At 34.7% G+C, this 14,517-nt stretch overlaps 1 protein-coding gene and 1 long non-coding RNA gene across 5 annotated transcripts in view; one reads left to right on the top strand and one right to left on the bottom strand.

Annotated features, from left to right (window-relative positions):
- LOC135104952 (uncharacterized) overlaps positions 1–14,148 on the bottom strand; it is a 91,238-nt gene extending 77,090 nt beyond the window's left edge. For 2 of the 3 annotated variants that reach the window (XM_064012780.1, XM_064012782.1), the window contains exon 1: positions 13,558–14,141. The gene's annotated coding sequence lies outside the window, so the exon portion shown is untranslated. Of the gene's footprint in view, positions 1–13,557 lie in introns of all 3 variants that reach the window. The other variant, XM_064012781.1, reaches the window with a different exon arrangement.
- LOC135104957 (uncharacterized) overlaps positions 3,467–14,517 on the top strand; it is a 21,764-nt gene continuing 10,713 nt past the window's right edge. Inside the window, exon 1 of one of the 2 annotated variants that reach the window (XR_010270621.1) lies at positions 3,467–3,515. This is a non-coding gene — a long non-coding RNA (uncharacterized LOC135104957). Of the gene's footprint in view, positions 3,516–14,247; positions 14,327–14,517 lie in introns of those variants that run through there. The other variant, XR_010270620.1, reaches the window with a different exon arrangement.

The raw sequence follows: 14,517 nt of genomic DNA, 5'->3' as shown, positions 1-14,517 counted from the left end.
GGAAACATGCCAAATCTGTTCTCTAACTAACCAAAAACTCCTTCATTAACAGAAAGTGTCAAAATTTTTCAAGATCTAACTCTTCTCGTGACGTCTGGCATCTAGCCAAAAACATCTCCAATAACTTTACTTCTTCTTTCCCTCCTTTATTTCAACTAGATGGCACCACTGCTATCATATCTATCTCTAAAGCTGAACTCTTCGCTCAAACTTATGCGAAAAAAGCTCTACCTTGGAAGATTCAGGGCTTGTTCCACCCTCTGACTACTTCATGCTTCATGCTTCATGCTACTTCATTCTTCATGCTACTTCATTCTTCACAATGATGTTTTCCATGCCCTCGCTTTCCTAAACCCTCGAAAGGCTTATGGACCTGATGGGGTCCCTCTTATTGTTCCCGAAAATGTGCCTCCGTGCTTGCACCTTCCCTAGTCAAACTCTTTCAACTGTTTGTCAACACCTATCTTTCCTTCTTGCTGGAACTTTGCCTACATTCAGCATGTTCCTAAAAAGGGAGACCATTTTAATCCCTCAAACTACCGTCCTACTACTTCAAATTTCCTGCCTGTCTAAAGTTTTTTAATCTATCCTCAACAGGAAGATTTTTAAACATCTATCACTTCACAACCTTCTGTCTGACCGCCAATATGGGTTCTATCAAGACCGCTCTACTGGTGATCTAGCTTTCCTTACCGAATCTTGGTTATCCTCTTTTAGAGATTTTGGTGAAACTTTTGCTGTCGCCTTAGATATATCAAAAGCTTTTGATAGAGTCTGGCACAAAGCTTTGATTACCAAACTACCCTCCTACAGCTTCTATCCTTCTCTCTGTAACTTCATCTCAAGTTTCCTTTCTAACCGTTCTATTGCTGCTGTGATAGACGGTCACTGTTCTTCCCCTAAATATATTAACAGTGGTTCTCAGGGTTCTGTCCTGTCACCCACTCTCTTCCTATTATTCATCAATGATCATCTAAGCCAGTGGTTCCCAAACTTTTTCTGGTCGTTACCAACTTTTCGTACATGATCATCGTCCATGGCCCACCGCCAAGCATAACCCAAGAGTACAGTGACTGTCTAGAGTCCTACACTCATTAGGTCCACATAAAAATCACTCTAGCAAATCCTGTAATTTTATTGATTCCATTTGTTATTCTTTCTTTTGTTAAGTATTAGTAAAGAAGGTTGTATTTTGCCTTTGCTGAATCTCATACACTTGTTGAAATGGTACTAAAGAAGTAACATAATGCACATAAAAAAAAAAAAAAAAGAAAGAAATGTCCATACTTAGTGTAAAAAAAAAACAAAATGGCATTATTGCGAAAAGCTATTTCAACAATAAACAAGAAACAAAATAAAACAAAATTCCATTGGTTTAAAAGTGTATTAATCCCACGCCATATGATCTGATCTTTGTGTCTGGCAAATCTGATGACTTTATAATGTTGAAGTGAAATGCTATCATATTGAGTCATAATTAAGTGCCACAACCATGGCCTTCAGTAAGCACACACCTACCTCCTCCCAGACTATTTGCTTCTGAACATTCATGCCAGGTTCATATTTCCTTCACCTGAATTTGTCTATATAGTCTAGCTATTTGTACTGAACCTGTAAGTTCCCTCCACTGGCTGCCTACCCACTAAACTCCTTTAGTTATATATATATATATATATATATATATATATATATATATATATATATATATATATATATATATATATATATATATATATATATATATATATATATATATATATATATATATATATATATATATATATATATATATATATATATATATATAAATATATATCCTCAGGTTATGTCTCCTTACATTCTGCTACATGGCCTCCCAGGGGGCAATGGCCCCCGTTTGGGAACCACTGATCTAAACCAAACTTTTTGTTCTTTTCACTCCTACGCTGATGATACAACCCTGCACTTTACCACGTCTTTTCATAGACGTCCAACCAACCCTTCAGGAAGTAAACAGTTCACACAGGGAACCCGCAGAACCCCTGACTTTCGATCTCTCTAAAATTTCTGATTGGGGCAAAGCAAACTTGGTACTTTTCTCTGCCTCAAAAACTCAATTCCTCCATCTATCAACTCGACACAACCTTCCAGACAGCTATCCCCTCTTTTTCAGTGACACTCAACTGTCCCCCTCTTCTACATTGAACATCCTCGGTCTTTCCTTTTCTTATTTATCAAACTGGAAATTTCATATATCATCTCTAGCTAAAACAGCTTCTATGAAGTTAGACGTTCTGAGACATATCCGCCAGTTTTTCTCACTCACCCCTCAGCTGCTGACACTGTACAAGGGTCTTATCTGTCCATGTATGGAGTATGCTTTATATGTCTGGAGAGGTTCCACTCATACCGCTCTTCTAGACTGGACAGGGTGGAATCAAAAGTTTTTCGTCTCATTAACTCCTCTCCTCTAACTGACTGTCTTCAGTCTCTTTCTCATCACCACAATGTTGCATCTCTAGCTATCTTCTACCGCCATTTTCATGCTAACTGCTCTTCTGATCTTGCTAACTGCATGTCTCCACTCCTCCCGCAGCCTCTTGCACAAAATTTCTTCTTTAAATCACCTCTATTCTGTCCCCCTCTCTAATGCAAGAGTCAACCAGTATTCTCAATCATTCATCCTTTTCTCTTGTAAACTCTGGAACTCCCTGCCTGCTTCTGTATTTCCACCTTCCTATGACTTGAATTCATTCAAGAGGGAGGTTTCAAGACACTTATCCTTCAATATTTGACTATTGCTTCGGACCCTGTTCGGGGACCAGCATCTCAGTGGGCTTTTTTTAATTGGATTTTTGTTGCCCTTTGCCAGTGTCCCTCCTACTTAAAAAAAAAATAAATAAAATAATAATAATAATAATAATAATAATAATAATAATAAAAATAATAATAATAATAATAATAATAATAATAAATAAATAAATAAATAATATGGAAGTCAATCTAAAATTCAGAATTCCAATATAAGTATAGGCCTACACAACCACCAACTTTTTCTCTCCTACTGTACTTCCTCTTCCTCTTTTAGATTGACAATATCATTATGAGCATTTATTACTACTTCAATAGACAGTGAGGAGTTGATATAGGCCTGGATATGGAGAGATGTGGAAGGTAGTGGCCGGCAGGAACACTGCTGGCTTTATTTGAAGGGCATTAAGCTGTCTCACATAAACCGGACATTGAGCACCAGTTGTTGCTAGCATAACCATAGCAGAAATGAACATAACACAATTAAATTGGCACTAGCCTCTTCAGGGAGGTATAGTAAGTGAAATTATTAAAATTTTGCTGCTCATAGTGTGTGGCGGGCAGGTGCGACACATCATTCCCCACCCCGTCCCTGTGCATCCCCCCCCACCTCCTCTTTGTCATGTGACTTTCCCCAAAGCTCTGAGAAGCACGTGGGTAGAGTGTGTCTTTGTCCTAGTCATGGTCTGGTTGCTGGGAGGTGAGGACGTGCGAGTTGGGGCAAGGTGAGGCTTGGGGACTTTGTGCGATTACATGTTATTTGTTTAGTATGGCAGTAAGCCCCTACTAATGTTAGGTGAGAGATAAGTGTCTTTGAGAGCCTGCCTGTGATTGTATTGTCTTGTAAGTAAAAAGATACCTCCAGCCTGATCGGCTCCTCAACAGTACAGTCTGTCAAGCGTTTGGGGTGTTAGTGAGCGATCTGTTTATGGACAGCTTGTTCGTGTATTCATTGTTTTTCACATGTTACTATGTTCCTGTGCCCTTGCCAAGAGAGTGGACATAGAGGATTATAGATACATTGTTGTGTACTGAAACTTTACTCCCTCCTCAGGCCCTGTCAAGGCCTGACATCCAGGAGGCTGTAAACAGCACTAATCCACAGGAGGTTATAATACATTGTTGGACAGGAGGGTTGGTTTTGTTTCTGTCTATAAGTGAGTGAAACAGGCTGGCGATCTCATTTGTGTAATCTGGTGTTATGACCATCTTTGGAAAGGGTACAAGAGTCAACAGAGGACTTTGCAAATCATATTAAGCACTGCACCAAGTCATGTAGGTGGTGACTTGGGGGAAGCTAGCCTAGTCTGAGGCAGCCGTAAAAGAGGGGCAGGAATCTATGGTCATAATTCTCTCTCTCTCTCTCTCTCTCTCTCTCTCTCTCTCTCTCTCTCTCTCTCTCTCTCTCTCTCTCTCTCTCTCTCTCTCTCTCTCTCTCTATATATATATATATATATATATATATATATGTATGTATATATATATATATATATATATATATATATATATATATATATATATATATATATATATATATATATATATATATATATATATATATATATATATATATATATATATATATATATATATATATATGTGTGTGTGTGTGTGTGTGTGTGTGTGTGTGTGTGTGTGTGGAAGAGAAAGTGGAGGAAGAGGAAGTACAGTAGGAGAGAAAAGGTTTGTGGTTGTGTAGGCCTATACTTATATTGGAATTCTGAATTTTAGATTGAATAATGCACATGATTTTCAGTTATAATCCTCTAAACTACACATAAAGGAAACTATAATTAAGAGGCTGTAGTAAGTTCATTCCTCATGACATGAAAATATAACCAGGTAATAGGTACTTTAAGTTACAGACCAACTTAAAGGACCTTCCCCCAACAGCTAGGGTTTCTAATTTTTAGATGTGTTGCAGATCTGTGGTCATACAGAGCCCGCCTGCACACGCCACGTCAAGTGTCGTACTGCCATGATGGTTGCAGAGAGTGACATGTTGCTATAAATTGTTCTGTATTTTCAATATGTTGAGTTTATCTGTATTTAAATCACACTATCGTGTTCACAAGAATTTTTCCTACTTAATGTAATAATGCATTTCACGTAAGTAAAACATGTTATAAACATTTTTTAATATCTTCACAGTTCAACTCATCATAATACTTTTTTTTTTTTTTTTTTTTTTGTCAATTTTTTACAATACATCTTGATTCTACAGTCATTGCTGAGTCTGATGGTGTCAACCAAAACTGGCTATCCCGTACATGAAGTGAATTATAGCAGACAGTTCGCACATTTAGCGCGCTTGAACTCGATCTATAGTGATGAGGCAATAGTTGCGAGAATTGTGAGGCAGAAACCTTCGCTCACATGCCAATCAATCGAAATATACAAAATACGGCAAAACGGTGGGTCTGATGAAGAAATGTCATAAAATAAGAAAGATGTTCCGTCAAAAGTTACTGACCAGGTAAAGTTTTCGAGACTGAAATCTCAATTTTTATATGCAATGGACACCAAAAGTGCTCCCGGCCAAATCATCATTGTACCTTACAGGACCAGGCAGAGCGGTGGGTTGTAGAGATGTGCAGCAACAAAATTAGAACCCCCTCGCTCCGCTCAGGGAATTAAATGTTTGTTTATTATGTAAAGGATCTTGGTAGTTTTTACATAATTGTGAAAAAAAAAAATAATAATAAAATAATTCCCCATTAGGGACTGTAGATCCATTGAATTTTGCTAGAGATGGTGAGTGATGGTTGTACTGCTCACACACCACTCTTCTCAGCCTTTGTTGTATCCTTCACTTGTATCCTTCACTGTCTTTTAGTAACTGTCTTGAAAATCATTGTTTGTATGGATACTGACAACGGTAATAGAAAATTCACAGTATTTGCTGATAGCACAATGTTGTGATATATATATATATATATATATATATATATATATATATATATATATATATATATATATATATATATATATATATATATATATATATATATATATATATATATATATATATATATATATATATATATATATATATTTTATCATTATTATGTGAGTGGACGAAATATAGTTCGCCAACTTTTTTTCCTTAAGTATGAATAAAACACATTTCTAGTATAAAGATAAAAGAAAAAAAAATGTATCTCGTTCTTAAAAAACGAGTATATGGGACCAGCGTCTTGGCAACAGTCATTTTCTAATGCCTATAGCTATCCATTATGACAATGCGTAGTGTAGGACTGTAGGTTATCTAGCTTTGGAACCTAAGTGATTCTTTTATAAGTAATGTGCACACAAACGTGCTGCAGCCATTTTTCAGTCACAATGTTTCGTATACAGCCGGATATATAATAAACACTTTTATTCTTAGCTTTATATAATGATTATGTTGAGGTCATAACGAATCTCTTGTAATTTATTATGATGATGGTCATAATGATGACTGTTTCCTTTATGATCTTGCCACTACTGTTCCAAATGGATTTGGCCACCTTGTCCCGATGATGTACTTGGTTACTACTGTACCGATGAGACTTGGTATGGTGGTGATTACTCTGGAGGACCTGGTAGTAGCTAGATAATGTTGATAGCATGGAGGTCATGGGTAGTGGTTTGATTACGGTTGATTGTGCGAGTAAAAGACAAGTTATAAGAGTTCTTCTTGATTTAATGATGGACATTACAAGCTTGATACCGGACAAAATTGATGACGGACATGACGATACTTGATTATTTCTCCCTGATGACTGATATGAACTGACGACTAATATGAACTCTAGACTGATGTGAACTCACTCTGAACAGACTGACTCTAGCTACGCGTACGGCTCTATTTATGCGAGATGTAGTGGATCAGAGTTCTAAATCTGAGATGAAGAAATGACCAATGAGGTGCTTGGAAATGGGATGAAGGGACCATTGGTAGAGGTCGTTATTTTGGCCATTGATCAGGGAAGACGACAGGAAGGCGATGCCCCATAAGGACTGGCAGGAATGTAGAGAAGGTATGGTATTCCCTTGAGAGCGCGAAAGGGAGAAGAAAATAGACTGAGGTTGGCCACGTGGGCATGTGGTATGAAATATATGAATGATGAATATACATAATAATAATAATTGTTATGACTGATGCGACTGATCCATGATGATGATGATGATGATGATGATGATGATGATGATGGTGATAATAATGATAATAATAATAATAATAATAATAATAATAATAATTATTATTATTATTATTATTATTATTATTATTATTTTATTTATTTTTTTTTTTTCAAGTAGATCTCTAAACCATCCGATAGTTTAACTCTTAATAAGTTCATTTAATGTGAAAACTATCGAATCATGACCATGATTGGTTTCCAGTGTGTTCTCTAAAGTAGGCAATACATAATCGCTTCATAAAATGTGGTGTGAATATCATAATCTAGAATTTTGAATTGTTTATAACTGTTAATGAAGTAAACTAGGTCTTAAACTAAGCAAGTATGCAGCTGTTGTACTAAAATATAATAAACCAGTCATTCATAAGTTATTTTTTTTAAACAAGAGAACTAAGAATAACGCCTTAGAATTTTAGACAGAACTGATTCGCAATAAATTATTTCTGAGCTGTTACAGGAATTACTGAGATTCAAAGAAACTTTTTTCTTAGTCTTCCATTCTGTACGTTGACTGGCTTTCAAAGTCCAGAATGTTAAATGAAGGAGGAAATCTATAGCATTTCTTTTTTGTCTATTTGGCTGTGACCTGTCATGCTTAAAACGCCGTTACGAAAATAAGGAAGATAAGAATATAACAAAATAAGAAAATCTACAAGAAACTGTCAGGCCTACACGTGGTAGTCTTTGTATGAAACATCCTACCTATATCACCTTCATCCATAAATTTGTCTAGTCTTCTTTTAAAGTTCCATAATGACTCAGCACTAATCCAATTACTGAGTCTATTCCATTCATTTACCATTTGGTTACAATGTCCTTTCCATCTCTTTTAAGCTTAAACTTTATCATTTCTTGTCCTATCCTGATCACTGACCTTGAGAATTTTGCTTATGTCACCCTTGTTATAAATCATGTACCACTTAAAAAGACCTCTATCAGAACCCTTCTTAATCTGCATGTCTCTAAAAGAAGAGGTTTTCAAATTTTTATTGCTTAGTGGCGCACCAATGATATATCTTGGACTTTGACGATGCACCAACTCTACAGTCACATGTAATGTATACTTATTCATGAACATTATGCGATGCACTTAGGAGATAGTCGCAACGCACTTTTGCGCCGCGGCGCACAATTTGATAATCACTGCTCTAAAGGAATAAAAACTAAAGAGCTTCAATCTCGTTCCATAAGGAATATTTCTTATCTCTTGTATCTTTTAAATAGTTCTACTTTGTATTGATTCCTTCTACGGGAACAAGAAGTGCACAACTTAATCTAGATGTAGTCGCCCGTTTTCTGTGACGGAGATCATAACTAACTATAACTCCTACATTTTTTTCGTTCTCGGAAAATGATGATAATGGCAAGAGTAACAATAATGATGGTGATGATAATGATGACGATGGTGGTGGTGATGGCAAAGAATACAGATAAGTAAATAAATAAATGAATAATATATATATATATATATATATATATATATATATATATATATATATATATATATATATATATATATATATATATATATATATATATATATATATATATATATATATATATATATATATATATATATATATATATATATATATATATATATATATATATATATATATATATATATATATATATATATATATATATATATATATATATATATATATATATATATATATATATATATATATATATATATATATATATATATATATATATATATATATATATATATATATATATACAGATGTCAGATAGAATGGTAAAATAAAATAAATAAAGGATAACAGTTTTGGAATCTCTCTTGAAAGACTTCAAGTCATAGGAAGAAGGAAATACAGAAGCAAGCAGGGAGTTCCAGAGTTTACCAGAGAAAGGAAAGAATGATTGAGAATACTGGTTAACTCTTGCATTAAAGAGGTGGACAGAACAGGGATGAGAGAAGGAAGAAAGTCTTGTGCAGCGAAGCCACGGAAGAAAGGGAGGCATGTAGTTAGCAAGATCAGAATAGCAGTTTGCGGTAGAAGATAGTAAGAGGTGCAACATTACAGCAAAAAGAAAGAGCCTGAAGACAGTCAGTTAGAGGAGAGGAACTTATAAGACGAAAAACTTTTGATTCCACCCTGTCTCAAACAGCGGTATAAGTGGAAAGCCGCCAAACATGTGACGCATACTCTATACATGGACAAATAAAGCCCACTGTACAGGATTAGCAGCTGAGGGGTGGGGGTGAAAAAAACTGGTGGACACGACCCAGAACACCTAACTTCATAGAAGCTGTTTTAGCTAGAGATGAGGTGTGAAGTTTCCAGTTTAGGTTATAAGTAAAGGGCAGACTGAGGATGTTCAGTATGGAAGAGGGGGACAGTTGAGTGCCATCGAAGAAGATGGAATAGTTGTCTGGAAGTTTGTGTCAAGTTGATAGATGAAGGAATTGAGTTTTTGAGGCATCAAACATTACTATGTTTGCTCTACCCTAGTCACAAATTTTTAGAGATCATTATTCAGGCCATCTGTGGCTTCCCTGTGATGGATGAACTGTTTAGTTTCTGAAGGATTGGACGTCTACGAAAAGATGTGGGAAAAGTGCAGGATCTTATCATCAGCGTAAGAATGGATAGAACAAAAAGTTTGGTTTAGAAGATCAGTGATGAATAATAAGAAGAGAGTGGGTAACAGGAAAGAGCCCTGAGGAACACCACCGTTAACAGACGTAGAAGAATAACAGTGACCGTCTACCACACCAGCAATCAAGTAGTCCGAGAAGAAACTTGAGATGAAGTTACAGACAGAAGAGTAGAAGCCAAAAAAGGGTAGTTTGGAAATCAAAACTTTGTGCCAGACTCTATCAAAAGCTTTTGATATGTCTAATAAGGCAACAGTAAAAGTTTCACAAAAATCCTTAAAAGAAGATGACAAAACTCAGTAAGGGAAACCAGATCACCAGTAAAGCGGCCTTGACGGAACCCGTACTAGCGATCAGATATAAGGTTGTGAAGTGATACATGTTTAAGAATGTTCCTGCTGAGGATATATTGAAAAACTTTAGAGAGACAGGGAATTAAAGTAGTAGAACAGGTTGAATGTAGGCAAAATTCCAGGAGGAAGGAAATGTTAATGTTGAAAGAGACAGCTGGAAAACTTTGACAATGCAAGGTGCAAGCATGGAGGAACAGAATGGACCCCATCAGGTCCATAAGCTTTCCGAGGGTTAGGGACAGCGAGGACATGGAAATGAAGGATCTTAACGGGTAGTATGAAGTAGTCAGAAGGTCGAGGAGAGGGAGGAAGGAGCTCTGAATCATCTAAAATGGAGTTTTTGGCTCGCGCTCTTGTGTTTAATATAGAAACTGCTTCCCCCAATCACCTAACTTCTTTTCCCTCTAAAATTTACCCACTTCCCTTTGCCCCCCCTTCTCCCCCACCTCCGTCCTCCACTTGAGTTAAATACATGATGATTGTTAAACACCTCTACTTTTTGGAGTAAGATTGGGGTGACACTTTAAGGGTGACTGAGCGAGCAGCCGAGCATGTTCTTTAATATTAGAAAAACTTGGATGAGTTTGTGTTCGAACGCCCTTAATCTAAGGTTCTGAGATGTGGTGCTTATATCCCTAACTGAGCAGTCAGGACATATGATAGAATATATGACGTTCGAACACAAATGCTTGGGCAAAGTATCTTTATATCTAAAAAGAATTAGCCAACAGTATTATAGTTTGTAAAAATAAATATATAGGACATTATCAGGAACATTCAATTTAAATAATTTCCATAAATAGAGACCAAATACTTTTACTAATGGTCCTTGGTGCGAGGATAGGGAAATTTATCAAAAGTTATCAGAAAGGTGTATGAACTTGGAAAAGGGTGGAAACCACTGCTTTAGAGGATCAAAGCCTAAGAAAGCCTAGTGAACATGGCTTTTAGTTTTAAAAAATAACATTAATAAGAGTGATAATATTGCTTATGAGAATAATAATAATGATAGTAATGATAATAATAATAATGATAATAATAATAATAATAATAGTAATAATAAATAATAATAATAATAATAATAATAATAATAATAATAATAATAATAATAATAATAATAATAATAATAACAATAATGATAATAATAATAATAATAATATAATGATAATAATAATAATAATAATAACAATAATAATAATAATAATAATAAAAATAATAATAACCGTTGCTATTATCATTAATATTTTTTTATCATTATCATTCTTATTCTTATGCCTATTCTTATTCTTATTACTGTTATTATTATTATTACTATTATTATTAGTGTAAACCATAGGACGTTCGAACGATATTTAACTGCTTTATTTTTTTGGTTCGTTCATAGTATTTGAAAATATTATTAGCAAATGGTTCACAACAAATGTATTTTATAACAGATTCAAGTGTGTAATATTCTTTTAAAAAATGACTGATCTGCTACACACACACACACACACACACACACACACACACACACACACACATGTATAATCAAACAGAATTTATTCTCTCTTGCTTTACTATTTTTTCAAACGTTAACTCTTGGGGGCGTATCGCTTTTTTCCATTTTTTGGGTACTTGATTGGACTCCTTCACGTGAAAAAAAAAAAAATAAATAAATAAATTTAAATAATTAAATAATGCTTAAATGGATAATAAAAAATAATAAAATAAAAATAAGAATAAAATAAATAGATAAGAGAAAGTATCTCTCTCTCTCTCTCTCTCTCTCTCTCTCTCTCTCTCTCTCTCTCTCTCTCTCTCTCTCTCTCTCTTTAAACACTGGAGAAAATTAGACTTTCTTTATACTCGTACATCATTGCGTTCCTTAGATGTGTACACAGGAGGAACGGCGGAACGACAGGAGAGAGGGGAGGATGAGAGGGGGAAGAGAGGAAAGCGTACAATTTTAATCTAGTTTCGCAGTTATGGTTCTTACTGTCTACCGTGCATCTTCATCTTCACGATAAGGTTTTTCTTTCATTACCTATCGTTTTATCTTTCCTCCATCTATTCCTCACAATAAAACCAGTAGGAATGAAGGTGATTTTATTCCTAAAACATGTATTATAAGGTACTAGAGATTTTTCCCTCATTGTTCACTATATTTTCATGTCTGTTTACTCATTTTCTCTTTCTCCTTCATTTTCAACTCTCCCTTTACTTCTTCTCTTCTCTTTCTATTGCCATAGTCTACCCCTCCTTCCTCCTTCCTATGCGTTGTTGACCGACACCGGCCTCACTTTCACCTCACACGTCACAACACGGACCTCCTTGCCCACCCACACGTGCGTGCACACACACACATACACACACAAACACACACACACACACACACACACACATACACACACGAGAAATTCATCTTCCACACACCATTTATTGCTGTTGTTATTGTTGTTGTTGTTGTTGTTGTGTTGCTGTTGTTGATGTTGATATATATATATATATATATATATATATATATATATATATATATATATATATATATATATATATATATATATATATATATATATATATATATATATATATATATATATATATATATATATATATATATATATATATATATATATATATATATATATATATATATATATATATATATATATATATATATATATATATATATATATATATATATATATATATATATATATATATATATATATATATATATATATATATATATATATATATATATATATATATATATATATATATATATATATATATATATATATATATATATATATATATATATATATATATATATATATATATATATATATATATATATATATATATATATATATATATATATATATATATATATATATATAGTTTGTTTGGGAGCAGGGCTTTCGACCCATTTTCTTTTCTTTGGGATCTTCATTTTAACCTATTCTAGTGTTTATTATCACTTCTCAGTCTTTCATCTTTCTTTACTGATTACACTGAAGGAGGTTCCAATTTTGGTATCGTAAATTACTTTTTTGTCATGTTATAATTTCCAACCCTTCAACTTTGTGTTATATGATTAATTTATTTATTATATTCTGTGCTACTCTTTTTTTTCCCCCCTTCTTTGTCATAGCGGTGCTCCCGATACGTTTTTATTTCAAAGAGGTTGGATGTCTCTCCCTGATCCATACAATCTGATTTCATCGTGCCTGTTTCTCTCTCTCTCTCTCTCTCTCTCTCTCTCTCTCTCTCTCTCTCTCTCTCTCTCTCTCTCTCTCTCTATGGTTGCTATTTTCTGATGAGTTATAATTTTGACTGGGTCACTGCAATTAGTGCAGTAGCTATGATACTGTAATTATACTATGCCTTGTCAAACTTGTCTTTCTCCGTCTGTCACTTTTTCCTTTTTGTTGAAAGTTTGCTTAAGAGTACTTAGGTCTCGAACTACACATCTTTGTACAGATAATGGTTAAAGCTTATTAGATTAAGACTAATGAGGCTGCAATATATTTAAATTATTATCTATTTATATTACTCTCTCTATGTCGACCTCTTATTATTTTGCATTGCGTACAATATGAGGAGAGGAAAGACTTACCTGATTTATACTTTGACTTCTCAGATGATATGTATTTCCTGGTTTATGGTTTAGTCGCCTATTCCATTACAAACAATGGAACATGTGGTATTATTGAATACTACAAGTGTTAGCAAGGACAAGTGAAAAAGGGAACATAGCTGAGATGAGAAAGTGGAACACAAAGTAATAAAAAGTGCAAGTTGAAGTGATTAAAGTGACTGCACTGGGTAAAGTGAGACGAGGATTTTTTTTTTCTTGTTTGTTCAGAGTAGTTAAGTATAAAAACTAACTTTTAGGAACTTGAATAATCAGGTGATTAATGCCAATGAAGATTAATTGAAGAGATAGCTTTAGCTTAGCTTAGGGGGCGTAAGATAGATAGAGGATGGATGATGGGGAGGTTTGATGAGTTAGAAGGGGTTACTTATGGTGAAAAAAAAAAAAAAATTGGTGGACAATTGTATAAATCGGTAAGGATCGTTATAGCTAAGGCCGGTAGGAATGTGCGAGTTAGTGAGGTCTGGTAAGGAGTTGTGTGTAGAGTGTGCAAAGACTTCTAGTAACACTACCGAGGAGCACTGAGCGATACCGACTACAAAGAGAAACTGGAGAGAGAGAAAGAGGAGGAAGGGAGGGAGAGACGTGAGCTTTCACCAGCTCCCCCCATGGCCCGCTTCTACTGCTCCTCCCTTCTCCCGCACAAACACACTCAAGACAGCCGTATTTCGTAGATGAGCTCAGTGTTGTGGTAGTGTCAATGTCACGGGCGGCGATACTTCAGACGATGGTGATGACTGTTCATGGGAAATAATATGTGGTTCATGATAATGGTGTTGTAAACTGGGTGAGGTGGAAGCAGTAATGTGTCATATACGTAGAAAAAGATTGTGAGGGCAACAATACATACATAATGGTGATGGTGAGAAAGGTGGAGAGTTGCTGATGCATTGTTTTCTGATTAATTATGACGCTGTGACG

This window comes from Scylla paramamosain, chromosome 11 (assembly GCF_035594125.1).
Source record: "Scylla paramamosain isolate STU-SP2022 chromosome 11, ASM3559412v1, whole genome shotgun sequence".
NCBI classification, from domain to species: Eukaryota; Metazoa; Arthropoda; class Malacostraca; order Decapoda; family Portunidae; genus Scylla; species Scylla paramamosain.
This window is presented reverse-complemented; position numbering and strand designations above follow the sequence as displayed.